Raw genomic sequence first — 26839 nt, forward strand, 5'->3', positions numbered from 1 at the left:
TGGCAAACAGAGCCTTCGAGGCCATGGACCTGCTGGTCGTAACCAGGGTTTCATTCCGATCGAGATGGTTCTCCCTCTGAATCCAGGGCCCTGGTGCCGCTGCCGCCTCCAGCCGGGAACTGTGGGCGTCTGGGGTCTGGGCCTTTGGCCATGTCTGGGGTCACGGTTGGTGTGAGGACCGTGAGGGTGTGTGGAGGTGCTCCAGGCACCTGTGGGTCAAGGCAGAGAGGCAGCTGGATGCCGACAGGGCACAGAAGAGCCCTGGCACCAGAACTGCCCGGCCCCGCATGGCAACAGGGAGAGGCGGAGGAACCGTGGTCCCGACCGGTGGTTCTTCACACGGCACAGTCCTTACCACCACCGGGAGGCACTTAGAAATACGGGGCAGCGTGCCAGGGTGGGACCTAGGGACTGGGATTTAAAACAGGTCCTCAGCCACATGGAGTGTTCAGTCAAGAACTGGGAACTTCCGGACAGCCTGTGTTCAAATTTTAGTCAGAGAGTGAACAGGAAAGAGAACGGAAGGGTTACTGGGTCAAAATAGTGGGGTAAAGCCAGGGGGGGAGTGGCTGGGTGCAGGGGGCAAGCAGGGGAAATGGGAGACATCTGTAATACTGTCAACAATAAAAAAGTTATATATTAAAAGAAGAATTACTGGGTCAAGATTTGGGAGCAGACAGGAATGAATGGCAGGGCAGCATATTCTATTAATATAAAAAATAAAATTGTTATGAATTTAAAAACTTGAGTAGTTAGTGGAAATAGTGATATTTTTCTATTTATACATTTACATAGAAAATTTGAATATTCACTTGAACACACTTGAAAATTTAGCTGAGATAGAGAAATTCTTGGAAAAAATACAATTTACTGAAATAAACAAATGAGAATTAGACAATCTAAATAGTCCCAAACCACCAAAGCAGCTGAGTCCACAGATAAAACTGGGACAAGACGGCTTCATCGGCAAAGTCTACCAGCAACGAACAAGGACTGGAGTCGACACGGCACAGACGGTGCCTCAGAGCGAACAAAGGGAGACTACTCACCACCCGGGTCCCGGTGTGATGCCGGCTTGGTCTTAACACCAATATCTACCGATTAGTAATGCCGGGGGTGGGGGAGGTCTGGGTGAGGCGGGGTAGGGTGGGGTGGGGTCCATGGGGAAAGAGGGGACATATGTAATACTGTCAACAACAAAGATTTAAAAAAAGATCAGTAATGCCAGGAAAGTAAGGGAAAACCACAGGCCAATGGTCAGCAGAGGCAAAAATCCTAAATAAAATATCAGTAAAAGTCAAACCAAGTTTCATTTATTTCACAAACTCGGGTTTTATTTATTTGAAAGTCAGTCACTACCTATGAAGAATAAAGGAGGGAAATAATGATTATCTCCAATAGATGAAGAAAAACACTGGGAAAATATCCAACAAGGACCTATGGTAAAACAACAACAACAAAGGAACTCGACCAAGAAAGAGCTAGAGGGAACGTGCCTCATAGGAGCCAGAATGCCTACAGGAGCTGCCACAACAGGATCCTCAGTGGTCAAACACTGGCATTCCCATTTGAGATCGGCGGCAAGACCAGCAGAGCTGCCGTCATTAATTCCACCCACGGCTGTCCTTGAGGTTCGAGCCGGAGGAGGAAGGTGAGAGAACATACGTGAGAGGTGTCAGTGTTGAAAACAAATAAATAACGTCGCCCATTTCTACGTGTAGACCCAATGAAATACGTGCACTGCCTCTACCTATCAGAAATAAAATACTTCTGGTGACGTTAAAGAAGACCCAAATAAGGGAAAATGCGATTTAAGTGCTGGAAGATTATGTGGAAAATGTGAATTTCCCCAAATTAATCTACAGACTTAGCCCTAATCCCAAGACATCCTTTCAGTGCAACGGGACCAGCAGATCTTAATTGTATATGGAAGTTAAAGGGCCAAGAACACCCCAGACCCTCTTGGAGAAGAGGGGGGAGACGCCCTTGAGGGCCTCCAGGGCTAACTGTAGAGCCACTGATGAGACTACGTAGTAAAGACGCAGGACAGATGAATAGACACGCGGAAGCAATGAAGGCCGACAGGGACCAGCACGCAGGGGGGTTGCTGGGGAATAGCAGGGCTCAGCACCGCGGTGGGAAGGTGGACCTCTCAGGAGTTGGTGCGGGTGGACAAGTGGATATTCATATTGAAAAAATGTCACCCTTAGCTTTCCTCCCCACACACGGCTTAGACACCCACATGTAAAAGGGAGAAAGCTCACAGGAGACACTCTCAAAACTTTTCTTCATGTCTGTGGTTAGAAAGGGTTTCCTAAGATGCCCAAGAACCTAAACCCTAAAGGAAAAGCAATGACACATTTACCAGCCTCATTAAAGGACTGATAAAACCCTCTCGGGAAAGTTTCCATTAAGACAGTGAAAAACCTAGGTACCAGGGGAAGGTCGCTGCGGTGCATATGAGTGCCAAAGGGCTTGTCTGCAGATGGTATAAAGAACTGCTACAAATCACGAAGAAAAGATGGATAATCTGATAGGAAATGTCGGCAGAAGACAAAGAGGCACTTCACAACAGGTGTCCCCGTGGCCATGAACGACCTACAAACGCACCCAACGTGTTATTTACGTGGGAAACACACACTAACCCTCCGGTGAGCACCCCATTGAGCACATGGCTCACTTAGAAATGGACTGACATTCGCAAGTGTTGGCATGAATGTGGAGCAACGGGAACCTCCATGCACTGACTGTGAGTGTGTGAACTGGCATACGCAGTTTCCTACCACAGTTGGACATTCTCCGTTACAATCAAATCCACGCATAGCCTACCAGGCCGCCAGGCCACCACCTCTTGGTCTCCAGCCACTTGAAGTGCACACACAAACCGAGCTGCATGATCAGCATGAGAATCACACAGTGGGAATGTCCAACAAATAGCCCAGCCGCCGTGGCTCAGTGGCTGAGCGTCGACCCATGAAGCAGGAGGTCAGGGTTCGGTTCCTGGTCAGGGCACATGCCTGGTTTGTGGGCTTGATCCCCGGTGGGGGGTGTGCAAGAGGCAGCCAATCAATAATTTTCTCTCATCATTGTTTCTTTTATTTTTTGTTAATTCTCACCTGAGGATATTTTCCCCTTGATTTTTAGAGAGAGTGGAAGGGACAGGGAGAGACACAGAGAGAGAAACATCTTTGTGAGAGAAACACATGGATTGGATGCTTCTGCTCATGCCCCAGGTCTGGCTGGGGATCAAGTCTGCAACTGAGGTTATGTGGCCTTGACCGGAATTAAACCTGGGACCCTTCAGTCCGAAGGCTGACATTCTACCCACTGAGCCAAACCAGCTAGGCTCTCATTGATATGCCTTTCGCTCTATCCCTCCCCCGTCCTCTCTCTGAAATCCATTAAAAATCTTTTATAAGAGACCACCCAGCACACAGGGAGCCTTCTTTGGTCTTGAGAGAACACTTGAGGAGGTGGGAGCCTTTCAAAGCTGAGACGGGGAGGGGAGCGACGCAGGAGCCAAGGGTGCTGGCCAGGCTGCTGACAATGCAACTTGGTCTCTTTCATTGGACTGAAGTGGGGCCCCAAGGCTGGCCTCCTGCTGCACAATGAGAGCAACGCCACCACTGGGAACCGTGTGAGCAGCGAGCCCTGGGGAGCCGGGACCAGAATATAAATGTCATGATCCGAAAGATCACCAGGCTGAGGCGGGAGCCACCTGCCAAGGTGCCATGGGTTTGGGGAAGAACGAGGCCCAGTCTGGACCAGGGCCAGGAGCCCCCGCCTCCTCCCAGGACTTTGGGCGGAACCACCCACCATGAGAGCTCAGGCTGGAGGGGCAGGGCCAGGACAGGGCTGCCGGGACCCGGCAGTGGGTGGGAGGAGCAAACACAGATGCTGCTCCATGGGAGCCAAAGAGGGCCATGTGAGTGTCGGCCACCCCTGCTGCCGGGTCCCCTCCTGTGGGGATCGAGGGCCTGGCCGTGGGGTCACCCCCGGGCTGCTCAGAAGCCTCTGCGCCCTGGCAAGTCTGAGGCTCTCTCCTGGTCAGGACAAAGGGGTGGCTGGGCAGACATCCCGGCAGGGGCTGCCCGAGGGTGGGTGCCTCCCCTGTGGTCACTGAGGGAGCGGCTGTCTGTGAGCTAGGGCGGTGCCGTCCCAGAGGACCAGAGGCCAGCGAGGGTCGCCTCTGGTTCCTGCGAGTCCTTCACGCTACCTGGGGACACACTCACACACAAGCCTCTCCTGCAAAGCAGCAGCCCTGCAGAGCACACGGGATGCAACCAAGACCCCAGCCTCCTCTGCAGGCGCAGCCCACGCAGCCCGCTCTCCCAGAGGCCTCCATGGCCGGACCGTCCGCGGTGCTTCTGGTTAAGCTCGGGACAGCTTTCTCTCGGGTCCTGTCTAGATTGTCTCGAGTGCATGTGGGGCCTGGGGTGGCTCCGGAGGCTGCGGAAGGGAGGGGGAGGAAGGTAGGGTTCAGGGTTTGAGCTGGATTCGTGGGTTCGTCGTTCACTGGCATTGGAAGGGTAGACCCGCTGAGACTCTGTTAAAACACAGCCTGCCATCTGGCTGGCGAGGCTCAGGGGTTGAGCATCATCTCATCTCGTCTCATGAGCCAGGAGGTCATGGTTCAATTCCAGGTCAGGTCACAAGTCCGGGTTGCAGGCTCGGTCCCCAGTAGGGGGCATGCAGGAGGCAGCAGGTCCATGATCCTCTCTCATCATTGATGTTTCTCTCTCTCTCCCCCTTCCTCTTTGACATCAGTAACCATATATTTGAAAACACTGATAGAAAAAGAAAAAGAACGGCAGGGAAGGACCAATGCCTTCCTCTTGGGAGCAGTTGGTCGCCCAGGAGAAGTGGGGCTGGAGAGGGAACTCTCTGTTTAGGGGAGCACTGTCCGCGCTGCCCCCTCCCCACACTCATCTCCTCCGCCTCCACTCTGCAGCCACCAGCCTCTGAAGCCATTTCTGGTCTGTCCCTCTCCCTATAACCCTCCGGGCTCTCCCGAACCCAGATGCCCCCTAAGGCCTCGCTGGACCTGGCACAGGTCTGACCCCACGACCCTGCCCGGCTCTGGGCTCACTCTGTGCCCGAGAGGCATGGGGACGCCGCACTGACGGGACGCCTGGGCTCCGTCCTCACTCTGCCTGTGACCGACCACGTGCCTCTGGCTCTCATTTACCCACAGAAAGGAGATCAAGATGGTTCCTTCTCCCTAGAAGGCTGTGAGGTCGAAATTAAAAGTGAGCCCTGGCTGGTGTGGCTCAGTGAATAGAGCATCAGCCCAAGGACTGAGGGTCTCAGGCTGGATTCTGGCCAAGGGCATGTACCTGGGTTGCAGGCTGGATCCCGGCCCAGGGTGGGGTGTGTGTAGGAGGCAACCAATTGCTATGTCTCTCACATCAATGTGTCTCTCTCTGTTTCCCCCCTCCCTTCCAGTCTCCCTAAAAGTCAATGAAATACTATTCTTGGGTGAGGATTAACAACCAACAAAAACAATCAGAAAAGGGAGAGCTGTGGTTGTTTTTATTTCTCATCTGGGGCTGCCCCACCGGATGTCTCTGGGTCTGATTGTCCCTGCTCCCTCCGCCCGCTCACTGATCTCCCTGAGGGCTGTCCATTCCATCGCCCGCAGCAGCTGGCAGAGGGTGCACATCTGTGCCGTGGGCTGAGGACAGGCGACAGGGAGTGGCGGGGCCTGTGGCGACCTGGGAGCCAGCCTGGCTGGACCAGCAGCCACCCTGTAGCTGCAGCTCACTGTTGCCACATTTTTTGTGTTTGTAAGAGAACATCAGAAAACCCACATCGTCTGGGACAAATCCTGAATTTAAATGTCGAGAGGAATTCAAGTGTACTTTTTTAAAAATACCACGAACACCAAAACGACCCCCACCTCTCCTTTGCCTCTAACCTTCCTCCGGGAAGCCTTCCTGACTCCCAGGCCAGGTCGCCTCCCGCCCCCAGTCACTTGCGCCCTCAGCACCCTGCCCTGGCCGGCATTTCCCAACACGATGTCATTAAGTAATTAATTACACATCCCGGGCTCCTCCCCGGCCCAGCTTCTACCACAGGGTCACCAGGTCAGGGCTGTGTTCTCCTGCGCCCCACCCCATGGGGGCCTGCGCATAGCAGCTGCGAGCTAAAGATTGGCCGAAGCAGAGAGTGGACAGCCACAGACTGCCCTTTTCTTTCCTCCTTTCTGCCCTTCTTTTTGTTAATCTTCCCCAAGCATATTTTTTCCATTGCTTCTCAGAGAGAGTGGAAGGGAGAGAGAGAAACATCGATGTGAGAGACACATAAGCTGGTTGCCTCCCCGTGTGCCATTTCAGGGGCAGGGAGCGAACCTGCATCCCAGGTAAGGCCCTTGACTGGGAATCGAACCACAACCCTGTGGTGTGCTGGCCGGCGCTCTAACCACTGAGACACCAGCCCGGGCAGCCTCCCATGGCCGTAATGTCTAGACCCCTGGGCTGGGCTCCTGACCAGCCGATTCAGGGACCTGGGTCACCGTGTCCTCTGACATCATTCTATCCTCACAGAAAGGCCCTCTGGGTGAAATAAATGTGGGCAATGCATTTTTTTTTTTTTTTTTTTTCTGAGAGAGAGGAGAGCTATGAACAGGCGTGTGGTGGTGTTGGGCCGTGACCGCAGCTTCTCTTCGCCCCACTCCTAGAAGCTTCGGTTTCCCTGGGTGAACCCACCAGGCTGGACTAAATGAGCTCTGACGGCCCGTCCAGGAGGGGGATGGGCTAAGCCACGGGGGCTGGAGGGGGCCAAGTCAGCCAGGGGTGAGGCAGGGACCCCCAGACCCGGAAACAGCAGGCTCCCTCTGTGCACTGAGCTCGGACCTGGGGATCACGCGGATCCCCCAGCCGTCCATGCCCCCGTGGGCAGCGGCTGAATATGGGCAGCAGCCACCCTAACACCCACACAGCCAGGACCACGGCACCAACACCCACAGGAACACCCGCCCACGGCCCGGGGAGTCAAGCAGAGACTGTGGGGCTCGACAAGATCACAGGCAAAGGCACTGGGGGGGATCATTGTCCCCCACACCCCTCCCAACCTCGTGCGGACAGCACACACATTCCCGTGGAAGATCTTAGTGAAGGTACGGCCTTTCCTGGGGCCCCGTCCCCAACGGGAACATGTCACACAGAGGTCGCAGCGCAGGAGTCGTGGTGCCTGCAGGGCCCCAAGGTGACCAGAGCCCCAGCCTCAGCCCGGTGGGCACAGCTCTTCCCCTTGCAGAGCAGCCGCCAGCCGCAGGCAGGGGCCTTCCCGAGGTGTCCCCTCCCCATTCTGAGGGCCACAGACGGGCCAGTTCATGCAGAAGGATGGATGTGTTGTTGGAGGAGAGAGCAGAATAGTCCGCCTGGGAGTATCTGAGCTAATCCTGAACTTACTACCTGCTCCACAGGGTTAGCTCCTGCTTCATTGATTTTCTAATCCTCAACCGAGAATATGTTTCTGTTGATTTTTTGAGAGATATAGAGCGAGAGGGGGAGAGGGAGAGAGGCAGAGAGAGAAACATGCATCTCTTGCCTCCGGAATGCGCCCGGAGCAGGAATCAAAGCTGCAACCTAGGTATGTGTCCTGCCCGGGAATGGAACCCACAACCTCACAACCTTTTGGTGCACAGGACGGCGCTCCAATCCACGGGCCAGCCGGCAGGGCTCAGCTGTGCTTCCATCAGAGTGCTGAGTGAGGTCACTGCTCCTGCATCGTGGGGAGCACTGGTGTTTTCTGTGCTTTGCATGGGACGCTCCCAATCACCCCGAGACGTAATAGACGGCAAGTACATCTGCGCGTTGACAAGGCGGCATCCGGACTCTCTGAGTCTGAACTGAACGACTCTGAACTGAACTGCCCTGAGAGATGCGGCACGGCCACTCCACACACACACACACACACACACACACACACACACACTCACACACACACTCACACACACACACATACACACACACACTCACACACACTCACACACTCACACACACACACATACACACACACTAACACACACTCACACACACACTCACACACTCACACACACTCACAGACACACACACACTCACACACACACTCACACACACGCACACACACTAACACACACTCACACACACACTCACACACACTCACACTCACAGACACACACTCACACACTCACACACACACACACTCACGGAATCAGGGTCTCACAACACAGCACGCACGCTCATACAGGGCCCACCCTGGCAGAACAGGAGAGAATGTTCTTTTGAGAAAACACAAGCCCCTAAATGGGTGTGCCACCTCTCCGAGGTCTCCAGCCAGCAACATTGAAACCTCTGCGTTAGAAAACGTTCTACCCTCTTTCCCGATGGGCACACCGAGGCTTAACCGGAGGAGAGTGGTCACATGAGTCTGAAGAAATGATGGCCTGGAGAAGCAGGATTGGATCTTCCCGAGCATTTCAGAGCTGGGTACCTCAGGGCCCCCGCCCCCTCATTTCGCAGAGGAGGAGACCGACCTCAGAGAGTGCGCCTTGCTCCAGGCCCCGAGTGAGTGAGGGACAGGCCGGGGTGAAACGTGTTCCCGGATGCCTCCCAGAGGTCCTGCCTTGTAGACTCAGGGTCTGGCTGCTTTGACCCAGAGGAGCTGGCATCTTCTGGGGAGGTTTCCCAGCTGGCAGAGCGGGAAGGCCTATGGAGGGCAGGTCTCGGCCGCCATGGGTCCTGACTGCCAGCACAGGTGAGTCACGGGCCTTGAGCTGCCTGTGGGCAGGGCAGGCAGCACCTGCTTACACCAGGGCAGCTGGAGGCTCCACCCAGTGACCAGGGAGACCTGGGTTGGCAGCCTGCGCCTCTGGCAGCAGCACAGGACCTCGGCCTCCCTGGGCGAGGGGCCGTCTGCAGGTGGAGTCAGTGATCCCAGTGAGGGTCCTTTCTAGATGCCCAAGACCTGTTGGGGCTGGGAGGCACTGGCAGCTGCCAAGGCAGAGGGCACGGAGCCCTAGTGGTCGGGCAGGGAGCTGGGCATGAGCCCTCATTCTGCAGCCAGGCCCAGGCCCCGGGCAATCGCCTGCTTGTGCTCCCCGCAGGCTCCCTGCAGTAGGTCAGGAGTGGTAAGCAGACCCCAGGGGCAGCCCACAGCCAGCCATCAGCCCTGGGCCTCCAGGATGCTGGCACAGTGTCTCCAGCTCTCCTCACAGCTCCCTTCACCTGGTCCCGACCCCGGGCACGGTGCCCACTGGTCCCCAGCTCACCTGGGCCCACCTGGGCGAAGAGCAGGCAGAGAGGCAGCAGCAGGATGTGGAAGAGCCTCATGCTGGCTGCCAGGCTGGGCGAGGGCAGGAGGAGGAGGAGGCTTGCAGGTGGAGCCACAGGCTTCCAGAGGCCAATGTGCCTCCCTATTTATAGGGGAGAGGGTTTTGCAACCTCAGGGATGGAACTGCAGGGTGTGACTCAGTCAGGAAATGCTCACAAGCAGCCCCTCCTGTGGTTCACCTGCGTCTGTGCGTCTGGTGGACACACTCCCCGTCCAGCTGGGAGGTGAGCTCTGGCCTGCAGCCCTGAGCTGGCGATTCCGCTGCTCTATCCCCCTTCCGCCCCTCCCTCCCCCCGCGGACCCCAACCAGCCTGGGAGTTCTGATGGGTTTCTGGAGAAGTTCTGGAGAAGGGGCTCATGCCCAGGCCCCTGGGTGGGAATGGCTCAGATGCCCGTAACAAGGGGCCTCGGGCAGCAGCGACCAGCAAGCCAGCTGCCAGCAAGCCAGCCTCGGAGTGCCCTCCTCCCTGGAAAGCCAAGCGGCTGTTTCCTGGAAGCTGTGGAAGCAGTCCCACCAGGGAAGGCTGCTCTCCTTCCCTTGCTTCAGCAGGAACTTTCTCCTCGATGGGCCAACACCAGCCTTTCTTTCTTTCTTTTCTTGTTTTAAGATATATTTTTATTTATTTCAGAGAGGAAAGGAAAGAGAGAGAGAGAAACATCAATGATGAGACAGAATCATTGATCGTCTGCCTCCTGCACACCCCACCCTGGAGATTCAGCCCACAACCGGGATTGTGTCCTGACCGGGAATTGAACTGTGACCTCCTGGTTCACAGGTCGACGCTCAACCACTTACCCACACTGGCCGGACTGGACTGCGCACTTGCTGTCCCGGTCCCGTCAGCTATGAGAGGAGGCCCTTCCCTGACCGTGACCGAGAGGCAGGCAGCCGACACCTCGTAGCTCCGTCCACCGGCCCATCGTTCATCTACGTGATGCTTCGCTCCTGTGTAGTGTGGAGGCCGACATACCCCAGAAAGACAGGGCGACTCCCACCCGTTTCCCTGTTCTCTCACTCGCACTGGACCTTGGTGACCACCTGTCGAGGTCATGTCCTCGGAGGCTGGGCTGCAGGTCACACAGGCCGCGTGGCCGTGCTGCCCGGAGGCAGGAGCTGTTGGTGTCGGTGTTTATGGAGCGGAGTCCCGCGTGGAGAGGCTCGGTGGGCAGCACTACCTCGGGCCCCACCTGCTCCTTCAAGTGACACGTTCCTTTCCCCGGGGTCGGGCCAGGTCCAGGCCCAGGTCAGCACTGTTCCCAGAGCCCGCCTTGGGTCTGTGGACGGAAAAGGGCCACATGCTGCCCTGAGCAGCTCAGGGGAGGCCTGCGTGGCGACCTTGCAAACTCAGAGACCTAAAGTGACCCCACAGGACGGTCTGAAATGAAAAACTTTAACTAAAAAGCAGTTTATGGTGGGGAGGCACGTCCTAGGCCAGTATGTTCCCTGACAAGATCAACTTCCATCTTTACTGAGTCTGCTGTCTTTTTGCATCTAAGATAACGCACCTGTGGGATGTGGGTAACTTGTAACTTCCCTTTTCCCAGACCCATCAGAGCACAAGCAATGTGCCTGGGCGCCAGGATGGAGACCATAAATTCCTTCATTGTAATTGTTATCATGGGAACTGGGAACTGTTAACTGCCCTGCACCCACCTAAGTATGTGTCTATCCTTTTACTTTTTACCCAATCCCAGGGGGTCCCCAGTTTGCTTCCTCCAGCCTCTCTAGTCCATCACCAATGGAGCTCCTGGAACCCACCCACGTCCCCTCCTTTGACTGTGATGTGTGAAACAAGGTGAGAAACCGCCATTCTCTGGAGCTTTGTCCCGATCCGTTGAGACTCTGCTTCCCGGCAACTGTCCACAGTTTGGCTCAAATAAACTCACAAAGAATTCTTCCCAGGTTTGAATGTTCTCTACATTAACAGCTCTGTAGGTTGAGTCTGGCCCCTCTGTGCCAGGATGGAGGGAAAAGACGGGCACAGGTGGAATGGCACCTCCCAGGCCGGGACCTAGGGGTCTCATCCCTGGGCATGCATCCAGTCCCCAGATCGGGGAGAGGCCCCAGGAGGTGCGCGCCCCCCAGTCAGACAGAATGGACTGCACCTTGGTGCCTCCCCGTGGAAGGGTCGACCTGGACATGACATTTAATTGCCCTCCTGCTATGTGGGAAAGGTCAGGGGTCACAACCCCAGCAGATTGGAGGGTTGAATACGTTCATGTCTAGAAAGGAATCAACAGCGGGGAGGAATGTCCGGTGGTGGCCATTCCCACTGCTCTCATTGTCGTTCTTTTCACACCCGAGGGCATGGTTGTGGTCGCTTTCCTGGGTGACACATCCATTGGCAGGAAATACCAAATTGGCCAGAGGGGTAGATCCCTACTGGAACCCAGAGTCCTCGGTGCATGGTGACCGCCAGGGGGCGCCGTGACCACAGTCCTGCGTGACCTCAGCCCAGGAGACACCCACAGGCAGAAGCCAACTGAGCCAGAGCACCTCTTAGGCCTTGCCTGCTGCTGGCTTTATTCACAACAACAACCATGTGCTGTAAACAACCGGGACAACACGGTCCCCGACCCATGGAAATCCAGCCCCTGGACTCCACTTCCCCACAGGCGTAGGGACTGCTTACGGTTGGTTTTCTGTCGGCCGTTGTAACCACCCTGCATTCCCTACCTTTGTTTCCATATAGAATCACTGGTAGCCTGACCTCAATGGCTCAGTGGTTGAGTTTCGACCTATGAACCTGTAAGACCCCCAGAGGGAGACCCTTACTCTATCTCACGGATTGACGGCAACCCCAACCATCCGCAGGAGGCGTCACTTGATGCAAACAACAAGAGGCTTTATTCCAGCGCGCTGGGGCTCAACTCGTAACTCACACGATCGAGGAGTCGAACCCCGAGCAGAAAGTCTTACAAGTATATATAGGCAAAAACCATACATCGGGGGGTTACACATGTGAGGGGGAAGAGAGGACAAAGTCACCAGGAAATTCCAACAGGGCTCGTTAATAACATGTTTAATGACAGGGCCTAAGTTTTCAGTCAACAGTCCCATCCGGTAATCTCATGTCCTGCTTTTCTTCTCTGTCAGAGCACTATTTGCTCTGTCTGCTCTTAGCTCGGGGCTGTTTCCTGGGACAGGTTTAAGGGTCTTGTTCCCATCACTGGCGAAGGGGGAAGACCTTGGAGATTTAAGATAAAACGGACAGCTGTAAAAAAAAAAACTTTACTCTTTCAGTTAGGGTTTGCTTTTTTTCCTGAAGCTCCATTTTCTATTGTTGCTTTTTAATCTCTGGAGTTAAGAAGTTCAGGATTTGCCCAGATAAGATAAAGTAAACAAAATTCTTTACCTTTCAAACCAGGAGGTCAGGGTTCCATTCCCGCTCAGGGAAAAGCCTGGGTTGTAGGCTCAATCCCCAGTGGGGGGTGTGCCGCAGGCAGCAGATCAATGATTCTCTCTCAACATTGATGTTTCTATCTCTCTCTCCCCCTCTCCCTTCCTCTCTGAAATCAATAAATATATATATGAAAAGAAGAATGTCTTGCTAATTCACATGTAGCTACAGATAAACAGCCTGCTGGCTTCAAGCAATGATTTTCAACTGGTGTGGTTGCATGAATTCTTAAAACATGCAGAGGCTGAGTGGTTCGTGTGTGTGCCATGAGATGAAAAGGTTGACAATCACTGGCCTAAAGGACTGCAGGAGCCAACCTCAAAGGAAGCCGACTCAGCCTGCAGGCGTTTCGGCTCCAGGGGAGTTGGCCACCTTGCAGGAAAGCCAGAGCCTCCTGGACCGGGTCCCCGGTGTTTACCGGAGCAGCCGGTGCTGACTGGCACACAGCACCCTGCGCTTCCCCCGGTTCTGCCTTCCTCTTCCCGCCCGTACACCCCTGCTGCCCTCGCATGTGAGGATGGTCCTTGTGCCCTGGCCGGTGGCTCAGCTGCTTGGAGCCTGGTCCTGTGCTCCTAAGGTTCTGCTCTGATTCCCAGGCCGGGCACACACCTGGGTGGCAGTTTCCATTCCTGGTTGGGGTGCATATGGGAGGTGGCTGATGGATGTTTCTCCCTTTCTCTCTCTAGAATCAATGGAAACATGTCCTGGGGTGAGGATTGAAAAACAAATATCGTGCTTCTTAAACACTCACTCCCCCCGCCTCCTCCTGCCCCTGGCCACCACCACTGCACTTTCTGTCTCTGAATTTGATGACTGCAAGAACGTCATCTGTGTGGAATCCTACGGCATTTGTGCTTCTGTGCCGGCTTATTTCGCTCCGCATGGTTCCTCCTGACAGATCTGAGCTGTTGGAGGGTCACAATTTCCCTCTCCGAAGGCTGAATAGCATTGCAGTGCACTTGGCAGAAACCAGGTCGGTGGTCATTCCACATTCAGGGCGATCTCTCTTGACTGACGGCCCTCACCTCTGTCCATTCGCACCCTCTTTCTCCTCTTAGGGCAGGTCTCCTAGATGCGAAGATGAAGATGTGAGCGGGTGCGCGTATTTCCACCCCACCTCCGAGCGTGAGACAAGCCTCTGATTGCTTTCCCAGACCTGGAGGTCAGACAGGGCTCCTCCCTGGGATGTGACCGCTCAGGAAAGGGAACATGGAGAGTCATGACCGACTTCCTCGCCTGAGGCAGCTGCAAGCCGGGCTCTGCCACGAGGGACTCAGGGCAGAGCCAGCTGGGGAGTCTGGGTGCCTGGCTGAAAAGCGAGGTCTCACAGGTGTGCCCAGAACTGCCACTCAGCATTGGGGCCTGGTGATATCTGAGCTGAGGGGCCTGGGCAATTACCCCGGAGAGTTCCTGCATCTCCAGGTGAGTCGGGGCCTCTACCAAGTGCCAAGAGGATGTGGGCAGGACCCTGGCCCGATCCCACCCCACCAGCAGCCCAGAGGGTCCATGGTCAGGGTCAGGCCTCAGCCACAAGCTGCGGTGTAACACAGGGCTCCTGGGAGGGAGGAAAGGAGACAGACAGCCCAGCCCCACACAGTCACACGTTTGACAGGAACATCAGATGCCCACACTAAATCAGAGAGCGAAGGGGTTGATTGGGAGTCACAGGCAAAAGGCGAAGGGGACGACGGGTCTCACTGACCGTGTCCCCACCTCTCCCAGCACGGGGTTCTGGCCGCTCCCGTTGGCCCAGGGGGTGCGGTGCTGCCCAGAGCTTGTCCTTCGTTTCCCAGAACCTCAGACCCAAGCCTCACGGGCTCTCTGAGGCCCTGGACTCAGGGGCCTGCTTTCCACCCACAGGAGTAGAGCCCACCTGCCCGGTAGTTGCCTGGGGGTGAATTTTAGTGTGAGCCGTGTTGGAAACAAGGCAGCTGGAAGCCTGCCAGAAACTCAAGGCGATGAGTCACGTACCTGCTCCTTCAGGGTGTGCAGTCGCAGGTGCCAGACCCTAAAGAAGAAAAACCAGTCCCTGAGGGCCATCCCATCAGCAAGCCCCAACCAGTTCCTGCTGGAACCTCCCCGCTCCCCCCACGGCCCCCGCAAGGGAGGCTGGAGGCTGGCAGTCACCTGCTCTGGGAAAGCAGGGCCTGGAGCTGGAGGGGCTGCGGGGGAGGGGGCTCTGGTGGGAAGGCCAGGGAAGGGGCGGAGGCCAAGGCTGACTCACCTGCCCCTGGCCCTGTGCGACCTCAGACAAGTCACGGGCTACCTGCCACCCCGGTTCCTCTCTCATACTAGAACAGGGGACATTTCAGGATTTTTATTTTTGTTCTTCTAATTCTACATTTTATTTAAACACTATCACACAGTAAAATTAACTGGTTGGTGTAGAGCTCTGTTCCGGTGCGCACCTGTGGAGATCTGGGCACCCACCACCACCAGGATCCACAACAGTCCCTCACCCCAAGGACAATACTCATGGAACACGGACCCAATAATATTGTGCATTCAAGTTCACATTCACAAATTATCCCCCAGTGTCTTCAGAACTTTTTAAAATCTCCCCAATCCAAACAGGTCCATGCCTGTTCCCAATCTCTCTCTAGTCCTTAGAGGACTTTCTCCCAAGCATCTCTGTCTGTCGTGACCTTGGTGTTCTCGAAGAGACTCTTGGTTTGCTTTGTTCTTAAGGACCCGTTTCCTATGTGGGCAACCCATCAGGACCCCCTGGGCACTCACCTCCTCAGAATAGCCCCGATGGGAGCTGCCAAGGGGGAGGCTCTGCAATCTGTCCGTCTAACACGTCCCTTGAGTGGCCACCACCCACCCCTGCCACGTGCTCCCAGCCCTCACACACGGTACATAGTTCTTGGAGTTGCCAGTGCATGCTTCATTTGAAATGGCGGAGAATCTTATTGAACATTAATAATAATACTACAAAATGCTATAAAAGTATAAATTATCCTATCTAATAAAGTGGGAACATGCTCCTTGACCGTCAAGCCATCACAAAGATGGCGACACCCACCGCCAATAAGGATGGAGTATGCTAATTGGCTGTCCCACCCTAAAAGATGGTGGTGCCCACAACCACACAATGGCAGCGCACAGTCCTCTCATCCCCCCAGCCACCCAGGGCTGGCCCAAGGCACAGGCAAGCCACAGATGGCAGCTGCCCAGCAGCTGAGGGCCACCCGAGGCTCAGGTAACCAGGGCCGGCCGAGGCTTGCAGTGGCAGCAGCAGAGGTGTGATGAGGGTGACGCCTTCCCCTGATCACAGGGTTGCCTCCCACCCCTGAGGGCTCCCAGACTGTGAGAGGGGCAGGCCTGGTGGAGGGACAACCCTCCAGTGCATGAATATCCATGCAACGGACCTCTAGTCTCTCTATATAAAACCCTAATATGCAAATACACCAAAGGGCAGAACAATTGCACAACCAGTCGCTATGACATATGCTGATCAACAGGGGGGGCGAGGAGGACAAGGCAGGCATTGGCTGAGGTGGAATAGTGGAGCAGGTGAGCGGGGGCGCCAACCAAAGCGGGCGTTGGTCGCTGTCATCGGGGTGAGCCTCTGGTGGATAAAGAAAATTCTGTGCTCCCACTTACCGTGATCCTGCTCTGCAGTCCCACCTCCTGTGGCACGGGCCCTGCTCACACCTGCTGTGGCACCGGCCCTGCTCGCACCTGCTGATAGCTGGAGCCGTCGCTCACACCACTGCAGCACCAGGCACGAGCCCTGATTGCTTGGCACCGTCAGCAGGGGGTGCAAGCAGCAGCAGCCGGCCCCAATTGCCCATCAGGGCTTCTCCACCTCCCCCTGCTCCTGAGGGGCTATCGGGGCAGCAGCCACCACTCCCACCCACTGATAGCGCCAGCCCTGCTCCCACCCACTGCAGGCGCCGGCCCCTATTACTACGTGCCATCAGCGGGTGTGAGTGAGTTCGGTGTCATCAGGTCGTGGGAATGGTGGGGCAGGAGCCGGGCTTCCAGCAGACAGGGGACTAGAGGCCCCAGTAGGAGGTGCCAGTCAGGGGCACGGAGAATGGGCTGAGACCCGCCCCTGTGCGCAGCACAACCTCCCAGCCCACAGTGCTGTCAAGGTGCACGAATTTTGTTCACTGGCTCTCTAGTATACATATAAGTTCTGTGGTCCATCTCTTCCGGCAGACAATCTCCAGTCTCAATGAGGACACTGGTCAGCAGGTTGCGGAGGGTCTCCCACCCCCACCAGGAGCCAGTCCAGGCCATTTTCCTGATTTAGGGCAGCTGAGGTGGCCGGGCCTTCCTCCAGGCAGCCCTCCAGCTTTCTTTTAGTTCTCAGAGTCCGTGCTTTCAGAAAAAGCTGGACAGACTGGATGCACCCCTTCCTGGGTCACCCCCTCCTACACCTGGTCTCGCCACCTCCAGACAAGCCAAGTCCACCTTCCCGGCCAGCCCACACCTGTGTGGGTTCATCAGTTGAGAGAGTTGACGTATCCAGAGGTGGGTTCTGGAGCTAATGGGGAGACTTAACACCGTTGGCTCTGAGGCAGGGATTCCGTCCTCAGCACTATTCACATCTGGGACTGTGGAGTGACCCTGAGAGGAGTCCAGGTGAGGGGTGCAGGGCTGGAAGGTGGGTGCCAGTAGGTCTGGTCATGCTCAATGACCTGCATAATGGGCGCCAGGCGGTCTAGGCAGGTTAGTCCTTTGGGGGTAATCAGAGGGCCATCTGGAGATGGGGTGCAGGTGCGGGAACTGATGGCCTCCTGCCGCGACCTTATTCGCGTCAATAATTTTAGCACTTTGCTCCTGTGCCCAGTTTGTACATTCTCCTTCCTCATGTCCCCTTTGACCAGGAAGTTTCTTTCAAAAACATCACAGACTCAACCAAACATTTTAAAGTCTCTGGTTGGCGGAGCGGCAACGCCTTCCCTGGGCCCAGGGTTTCCCTCTGAGGTGAGACACGGACTGGAGACATGCTCGCTACCCACGGGTCCTGGAACCAGCTCAGTATTTTGGGGGCCTTTGGTCGGAAGTCTTTGGACAGGGCCAGCTGAGGCGTGATTGCTCTGTATCCGTGTCAGAAGCAGTCTCACTCCTGTCCACTTAGACCTCAGCTCTCAGTTCGGGAGTTGGGGATGCAGGTGCTGCCAGGGGAGGCCTGGGAGCAAGCAGGCTGGCATTCAGTGAGAGGCGTTGCTAGGGAAACAAAAGAGAATGATGGTGGAGATGGAGGAGCCTGTCACCCCAGGGTCTAGTGGAGGAGGTTTCCAGACGCTGGCTGGGGGCACCCCCAGACGGAGTGGAGTTAGGCAGTGACCCCAATGCGCTCTCCTGGGCTGCAAGGGCGTCTCTGGTTTCTCTGCCGCGTGAAGACGGTCCGTGGATGGGCTGTGGTGACGTCTCTGATGGGGTATCAACTTGTCCCACTTCCGTTTGCATGGCTTTGGGGCAAGGGCAGGTTCAGTTCTCAGTGACCCGGACCTAAGGAAGGGAGAAGGACTGGAGCACTGGTTTGGAGACTCAGAGACAGATACTGGGGGAAGGAGAGGAAGTCAGGGCGCAGTGCAGTGCAGGCAGAAAGGAAACCTCAATCGTCACTGCACAGTCCGCGGGGCCGTGGGCGTGGTGGGGGCTTGCCCTCATCAGAGCGACCCCCGGGAGCCTAATGCACGCGGAGGTGTTCCTCTGACTCACTCAGCACACGTCCCAGAGCAGAGTGGGGGCCGGTCTGCGCTGTGCGGGTGGTCAGCCCTGAGAGCAAACCTGCAGGTGCCATGGCGGGAACAAGCCTGGCCCCAGGGGAACATGAGGCCAGGAGGTGCGTGCACCGGGTACCCTCTGCTGAGTGAGGTCAACAACCAGGTGTCACCCATCAACCCACCAGGTCACACAGAGTGAGACAGAGGAGCTGCCGGACTTGGGGCAGACGGGGTTCACGGGGAGCGTTTCTGTTTTAACGAACATGCCCCACGTGGCTCTTAAATAGCCAGACACACCTCTGAGTTGCTGGAAAGCGTAGTCTTTAAGGAGCTAGTGCCTTGGGAATGTCTGAGTATCGCCGGCTCCTCCTTCGTTGGCCTCTTCATCCCGAGATGCTTATTGAGTGTGTAGGGAGCCTCTCAGGGGAAACCCCGTGAGCAGGAGGGGATGGCTGTCCGTGGCCCCCGCACCACACGCCTGTGCCCTTCACGTGTGGGTTTGTGGGGAGCCAGTGTGAGGTTGGGAAGGTGGTACTGATGTGGAGGCCGTACCTCTGGGGCGTCAGGGGACCTCTCTGCCTCCAGGTGAGCCTCTGGGTGTCCCCACCCTCAGGGACATGGCTGTGGTCTGGGCTGAGCCAGGCGGGGGACACGTCTCAGTGCCCTCCCTATTCCCACCAGCCCTGCCTGGAGAATTCCACGTATGTTAGTGGCTGTGTCTTTCTGATTCACCTCGGATAAATCGAAGGTTCCTTGTCTCCCAGAACATAAGTGCCATTAGATGAGATTGACCTCATGGGACAGACAGACAACAACCGTACAAACTCTACAGGTGTCTGTGTGACATGCAGGCAAGAAGCAGCCCGTGGGCCCAGCCAGGGTGGCTCCGAGGTAGAGCGTCGACCTATGAAGCAGGAGGTCGAGGTTTGATTCCAGGTGAGTGCACATGCCTGGGTGGCAGGCTCACTACCCCGTGTGGAGTGTGCAGGAGGCAGCTCATCAAGGATTCTCTCTCATCATTGATGTTTCTATCTCTCTCCCTTTCCTTTCCTCTCTGAAATTCATAACAACATATTTTTAAAAAAGAAAAGAAAGAAAGAAAGGCTGGTGTTGACCAATCGAGGAGAAAGTTCCTGAAACAGCCGCTTGGCTTTTCCCGGGAGGAGGGCACTCCGAGGCCGGCTAAGCTCGAGCTGGCTTGCTGGTCGCTGCTGTCAGAGGACCCGCTGAGCCATTCCCACCCAGGGGGCTGGGCATGAGCCCCTTCTCCAGAACTTCTCCAGAACCCCATCAGAACTCCCAGCTGGGCAGGGAGAGGTGGGGGGGAGAAAGAGCAGTGGAGGTGCCAGTTCAGGGCTCCAGACCAGAGCTCACCTCCCAGCTGGACGGGGAGTGTGTCCAGCTGACACACAGATATAGGTGAACCACAGGAGGGGCTGCTTGTGAGCATTTCCTGACTGAGTCACGCCCCGCAGATCCATCCCTGAGGTTGTGCAACCCTCTCCCCTATAAATAGGGAGGCACATTGGCCTCTGGAAGCCTGTGGCTCCACCTGCAAGCCTCCTCCTCCTCCTGCCCTCGCCCAGCCTGGCAGCCAGCATGAGGCTCTTCCACATCCTGCTGCTGCCTCTCTGCCTGCTCTTCGCCCAGGTGGGCCCAGGTGAGCTGGGGACCAGTGGGCACTGTGCCCGGGGCCGGGACCAGGTGAAGGGAGCTGTGAGGAGAGCTGGAGACACTGTGCCCTGTCCAGGCCGTCATTTTGTCAGACAGATAGGACAACTTGACTCCAGTTACCCCTCAGGGTGCCCATCTGCAAAGTGGGTACGAAAGTTTTCTAATGCGGAGGTTTTATTGTGTGTGGTTGGAACCTGCTCGGTGCGGATTATTTCTTAAAGAGATGCGAGTATTGGCAGAACAGAGTAGGTGTGTTCTGGTGACAGGGTGAAGCGGAGGAACCTTATTTGGGGACGAACTGGGTGCTCTGCATAGCTCTCTGGGCAGAAGGAAACCCACCTACAGCCATGCTGCTCATCCTCAGCTTTGGTTTGGCCTCAGAGGCCACAGACCTCAGGCAGAGGGCACAGACCTCAGGCAGAGGGCATAGACCTAAGACAGAGGGCACAGACCTTTGCATGAGCAGCCCCAGAGGTCAGTGGGGGCGCAGTTCCTGGGAGGGCACCGTCTGCAGTGCTCTGCGAACGCTGTGTGTCCTGTGTCACCAAGTGTCCTGCAGTCACGTGGGCTGTGAGCCAGGAGCCTGATGTGTCTTCTTTGCCTCCTCACAGGTGCTGGCCTCCTCGCGACTCTGTACCCTAGGAGACTCAACTGCAAGGGTAGCTGCTTCCCAGACCACTGCCCGGGAGGCTATCGGAAAAAAGGCACCTGCTACGAACCGAGTGAGGTGTGCTGCGTCTGAGCTGGAGCCAAGCGGAGAAAAAGCCACAGGAACTACTTGTAAGCATAGATTTCCCAAAATAAAAGCTTTTTTCAAAGCATGGTTCCTTCGACCCACATGAACCCTGTGTCTCCTTTCTGAGGAGCTTAGGAAAGCCAGGTTAGAAGCCCAACAGGCCAGGCTGCTCAGCCTGCAAGCTCAGGACCAGGGGTGGGGAGCTGGGCTGGGGCCACGGCAACCCCCCAACCCTCATTTCATTTCCAAAGAAACACGCTTACAACCAGGTCCTGTGGCTTCAACCCATGACCCAGAAAGTCACTGTTGGATTCTCGGTCAGGGCACAGGCCCGGTTTGTGGCTAGATCCCCTGTAGGCTCCCTGCAGGAGGCAGCAGATCAATGATTCTCTCTCATCATTGATGTTTCTGTCTCTCCCTCTCTGAAATCAATAAAAATATATTTTAAAAAGAAAGAATGACTGGCTAATTGAAATGCAGCTATGGATAAAGAGCCTGCTGGCTTCAAGCAATGATTTTCAACTGGTGTGGCTGCACGAATTCCTAAAACATGCAATGCTGACTCTTTAGCCAGGGGCACTGACCTCCTTTCCCTTCGATTGTCCGGTAAAACAATCACAGCCACATCACAGCAATAGCTGTCTGCTGCGCATGAATCAAAACTATGCCTATTTTTTGTCAGATTGGCCAAATATGTATGTTTAGGTGTGCTGCAGAGGCTGAGTGGTTCGTGTGTGTGCCGTGAGATGAAAAGGTTGACAATCACTGGCCTAAAGGACAGCAGGAGCCAACCTCAAAGGAAGCCGACTCAGCCTGCAGGCGTTTCGGCTCCAGGGGAGTTGGCCACCTTGCAGGAAAGCCAGAGCCTCCTGGACCGGTCCCCGGTGTTTACCGGAGCAGCCGGTGCTGACTGGCACACAGCACCCTGCGCTTCCCCCGGTTCTGCCTTCCTCTTCCCGCCCGTACACCCCTGCTGCCCTCGCATGTGAGGATGGTCCTTGTGCCCTGGCCGGTGGCTCAGCTGCTTGGAGCCTGGTCCTGTGCACCTAAGGTTCTGGTCTGATTCCCAGGCCGGGCACACACCTGGGTGGCAGTTTCCATTCCTGGTTGGGGTGCATATGGGAGGTGGCTGATGGATGTTTCTCTCTCTCTTATCAATGGAAACATGTCCTGGGGTGAGGATTGAAAAACAAGAAGTAAAGATGATCTTTTTGCTGAGGGTCCCCTATCTTCTCAGACTGCTGGCTCTTGAATAAACCTGCTTTGCTCCATCACACCCTGTCCCTTGAGTACTGGCTCGTGAGCGGCAGGGAGCTAAGCTGGGTTGGTGTTCCAGGATATTGTTCTGTCCGCATGTGCAGCATCTGTGCCTGGAGGTCTGTTCACAAAGGGACGTCTCCTTCGCATTGGGAAGTCTTTCCATGTCCTTGGCTCAATGTCAGTTGCGGTCAGATAGACGGAACAAAATCCACTGATTTAACCATCTTTAATGTGCAGCCAGTGGCATGGAGGGCATTCACATTGTTGCAGCCTTCACCACTGTCCATCTCCAGAACTTTCCATCTTCCAAAGAGCAACTCTGTGCTTATTAAACACTCACTCCCCCTCCCCCGGTCCCTGGCCACCACCATTGCACGTTCTGTCTCTGAATTTGATGACTGCAAGAACGTCTTCTGTGTGGAATCCTACGGCATTTGTGCTTCTGCGCCGGGCTTATTACACTGCGCCTGGTTCCTCCTGGCGGATCCGTGTTGTAGCACGGGTCACAATTTCCCTCTTTTCCGAGGCTGAATCACATTTCAAGGCTGAATAGGGAGGCCCTGTCACACGGGACCCTGGAGCTCAGTCACGGGTCCCTTAGCTGACAAGACAGCAGGTGTTTCACCTGTCAGCACTCCAATGCGCAGCTTCCACGCATGGGGTCCCTTCTCCTCCAGCACCTGCCCCATCGAGTCACCCTGACAGGGTCCCTCCTGGGCCCTGCTGCTGCCCAGGGCACAGTAACCCCTTCCGACTGGTTCAGAAACTGCTGTTTGTGAGGGGCCTTGTGAGCACAGGGTCCCCACGGGTCCTGCGGGGTTGCTTGGTCCCTCTCTCCTTCCCTGTGACTTGCTCTCTCTGTTCCCTGGTGCTGTGGGATGGCCTCGGGAGCAGGTCACCTGTCCCAGAGAACGTCTCCCATTCTGGGTTTGACCGATTGCGTCCCTGAGCTATAGTTTTATTGGTTCCTCTAACTTCTGTATTTTCTGTAAAGTGTTAGACCTAGAGACTTGATGAGTTTCAGGTTCAGCCAGACATTGGTGTTGTGGAGTGAGTGCAGACAAAATTAAAATGTAGGGAGCCTTTATTAGCCGGCTAGCGACTGCTCTGCCTTTCTCCACGCAGGGAGTCCAGAGAGCAGCCCCGACACTTTGTGCGGGACCACTTTTAAGCACATTAACCACATCCTGTTTTTGCAGAGTAAGTAACCCAAGACAAAACAGTTTTTCCCAAACAACGTCAGGATCATGCCATTGACGACCATGTTATTTACAGGGTCATCCTGTTCTTCAGAAAGCTGACAGTGATCTATGAAAGAAGGCCTACGTGCTGGGGAGGGGCCATGAGACCGTATCTCAAGGCCTGACCTGGTGTCAGCACTGACCACTCCATCTGGGGCAGGGTCCACGGCCTCCCCGGAATGGTAGTAGTAAGCATGCTCAAAAATTCCCACTCTCTAACATTCCCCACTGGTTTTATGTACATGAGTCAAATCATTGACTCTTTTGGGCCATTGTTGGCAAGGGAGTTATATCGACCCCTGAGGACTATAGGCTTGATAGAATTAACTCTCCGCTGAATAAAGTCAGTGGGCCTGTTTATAAGAAAAGGGCCTGGAATGAGGGCCAGGACTAATCTTTAGAGGGTTTGAAGAGACCAGGGCTCTCCATTTTGCCTGGGCTGTCTTAAGCCAGGTGTGATGAAGCCAGGTCGGGATCCCGTTGACCCTGGCTGCTGTGGAGGTGGTCCTTTCCAGGTAGGAGTCAGGCCTTGAGTGTCAAATGTCTTTATCCAAACAGTCACCAGGGTGGAAGGCTGGACCGGATCAGACATGCTTCTGGACTGCTTTCTGGGTGGACTGTAAAGCCTGTAAGAACTTGAGTAACGATTGGTTATGGATTTCAGCTTTTCTAGATTGGGTTTCCATGTAAGCTGGTGAGGTGGGTAGGTCAGGGTTTGGAAGAGTCACTAGAATCTGTAGAGGCCCCACTGGTTTTACGGCAGCCTCCTGGGCTGCTTTATCTGCAGCCTCGTTCCCTCTTGCTTCTGGGGAGTCCCCTTGTCTCACACAGTTAGAGATGGAAAGACTTAATTACATCTGGCAGTGCTACTTGGCCCATCGTCCTTGCTTTGCTCATATCTGTCTAACTGCCTAATATATTACCTCAAGGATCCTGGCTCTGAATTCTTTTAGGGAAAATGGATGTCAGTGGGCTCTTCTAGCTACTTTCTGCTGAGGCGGGTCAGAGGTTTCTCTCAGAGCCAAGAGATCCTTGCTGTCTGTCAGAGGGACAATGATGCCTGGGCACAGAAGGAGGTGGGCTTGTGACCTGGCGGAGACAAACTGTAACAAATGGTCTGGAAAGAAAACCTTTCAGTTTTAATAACTTCTATTGAAATAGAATTTTTCTCCTCAAAATTACCCCCATGTTTATCAAAAGAGCCAAATCAAGACTACTTTATCTATTGTATTTAATTTGGCCTGATTGTTTGTATAAACATAACAAGAATGGTAACTGACTACCTTTGCCGGAATTTCATGATTGAATCTTAATGTGCCCCGTAGGGCCAGGAAGCCAAGCCATCCAGCTGCCGTCAGGCCTGCCTGAAGTATCTGCTGAGTTAGTTGAAGTCCTCGCCTGTAGTGGCTCTACCCAGGCCCATGCCCTAGGCTTTAAGGCCCATCTCAGCCCTCCTACTCATAACGGCTCAGAGTGTGTGGGGGTCCCGCAGGGACGCAGAGGCGCCCTTATTGCTCCCCTTCTACTCTGACCAACCGCCCTTGATGGCAGGGTATGGGCCCGATGCTCCAGCACCAGGTATTTTCAGGGCTACCAAGCAGGATACCAGGCTTTCTCCATGGCACTCTTCTTGGCTTCAAGTTTTCAGAGTTCAGGCAGGGCTCTTTAAAACATGATACTCAAGTCAAAGTTTCTGGGTAATAAAACCACTATTGGAAACCGGTCTTATTGAATTTATGCAAAGAAATGTATTGGTATGATTTATTTATTAAGTATGGCCAAATTTCAGAGGAATTGTATGAGGAGAAAAATATGCTGACCTGCTTTAAGATAGGATTTTCCTTGCCAGTCCTTTTTATGGACTTTCCAAAGTAATATTTTGTGAACAAACAGTAACTGTTAGATTTCTTTTATCAGTCCCTCCCTAAGTACTTTGGCATAAGCTATTTGCCCTCTGTTTAGGGAGGCAAAATGCAAATTATTTACTCTTCCTGGCTTACTGGCCTCTATTATTTGATTTCTTTTTAACATTTCTCTTCTCCTTCTTATTACATACACAACCCTTATCAATTTTACACTTCCAAATTAGCCTTCAAACCTTCTTTCTATGTCCTTTAAAAAATGTATAACCATGCCTCAGACCTTCTACTCAGAATTTCTCATTCTTTGAACCCTCAATCCTTTAAACAGCCAGAATTTCTTAGATTAACATTTATGAACACACTTTAAATGTACTTTTTCAAGAAAATATCACTAGACCTTCAGTGATAAAACCAAGAGTAGGTAAAAATATTTCTTTTTGAGAGACAGAGATTTTTATAACTTAAACTAGTTGAAATATTAATTATATCTTAAAGTTCCTTTGCTGAATATTCCACCACCACCCAAGAACTACCCAGTAACCCCACCCTGCCAGGCTTGGACAATGAGATTTTCTTTATGTGTATTGGAAGGGTTAAAGAGAAGACCCACTGTATTGTGCCAGCATAGTTCAAACAAGTAAGAAACCAAGGATGCCAGCAGAGCGGGTTGTAGCCAGTAAAATCAACAAAAACCTATCTCTCCCTGCTCTCCCCGCCGAAGCCCTCCCTTTTCTGCATTAACCATTTACTCTGTCCTTAGCAGGGGACATAAGGCAAGTGGTCTAGGATCCTGTATAACCAGGCTTTTTACACTTAAGGAACAGCTGCTCTCCCTCCCAGATTTTCCTTCTTTACTCCAAGGCCCCAGAGGATCTCAACCTTCACCACTTCTGATATCTCCAACCATCTCCCTGTCCCCCAGCCTAGAGCTTCTCTATCTCAACAGGCTGAGAGTGAATTCCACCACCTCTACCCTTTCTCACACCTGCTCCGGAGTAGTTTTTGGCTCTCTTCCTACCCCAGAGAGAGACCCACTGTAAATCTTTCAGGAAGGGCAGGCAGGTCGCAGTTCTCAGGACCACATGATTCTGTTTGCTAGGAGGGCTGAAAGGCAGTCTACAAAGCAGTTAATTATGACTAATCTTAACCCCACAAGCCTTTGTTTAAACTTCTCTGGATTGTCAACCTTCACAAATTAACCCTAGAATTCCAAAATTTTAAACTAACACAGCAAATTACAAATCAAGGAAAAGCAATTAAAAGTTCTCTACTGTCTTCCCTCTAAAGCAGGGAGGTGCACTGTCTTTAAACAAATTAAACAACAGAAAGAGATAACAAATACTCTCATGTGTACAGCCAGATGGCACAAAGTAGCTTTCACTTCACACAGACCCTCACACTTACATTTATACATCAGAGAGTCTGAGTTTTTGACTTACGCAGCGGCGCTGCTGTGCCAGCACTTCCCCGTTCTGTCCCGCTCACAATTTCTGTAAATCAAAAGCGTTAACAGAGGCTCCGTAATCATCGGCTTGCCGCTTGAATTCCTGAAAATTTTGCAAAAAACATTGCAGGGGAGTACAGATAGAACATGAAGCAGGCTGACCCATTCTAATGATAGAGACAATTAGAACACAATAACACAGAATACCAAAGACATAGACAA

General features: G+C 54.2%; 1 long non-coding RNA gene across 1 annotated transcript; it reads left to right on the plus strand.

Annotated features, from left to right (window-relative positions):
- The first annotated feature begins 17596 nt into the window (after positions 1-17596).
- On the plus strand, positions 17597-21256 carry LOC308245357. The gene is made up of 4 exons (XR_013960275.1): positions 17597-17654; positions 19165-19336; positions 19917-20060; positions 20686-21256. It is a non-coding gene; the product is annotated as an uncharacterized lncRNA (long non-coding RNA).
- Positions 21257-26839: the final 5583 nt, after the last annotated feature.

The sequence above is a fragment of the Plecotus auritus genome (genome assembly GCF_963455305.1).
Source record: "Plecotus auritus genome assembly, chromosome: 3".
Classification (NCBI taxonomy): domain Eukaryota; kingdom Metazoa; phylum Chordata; class Mammalia; order Chiroptera; family Vespertilionidae; genus Plecotus; species Plecotus auritus.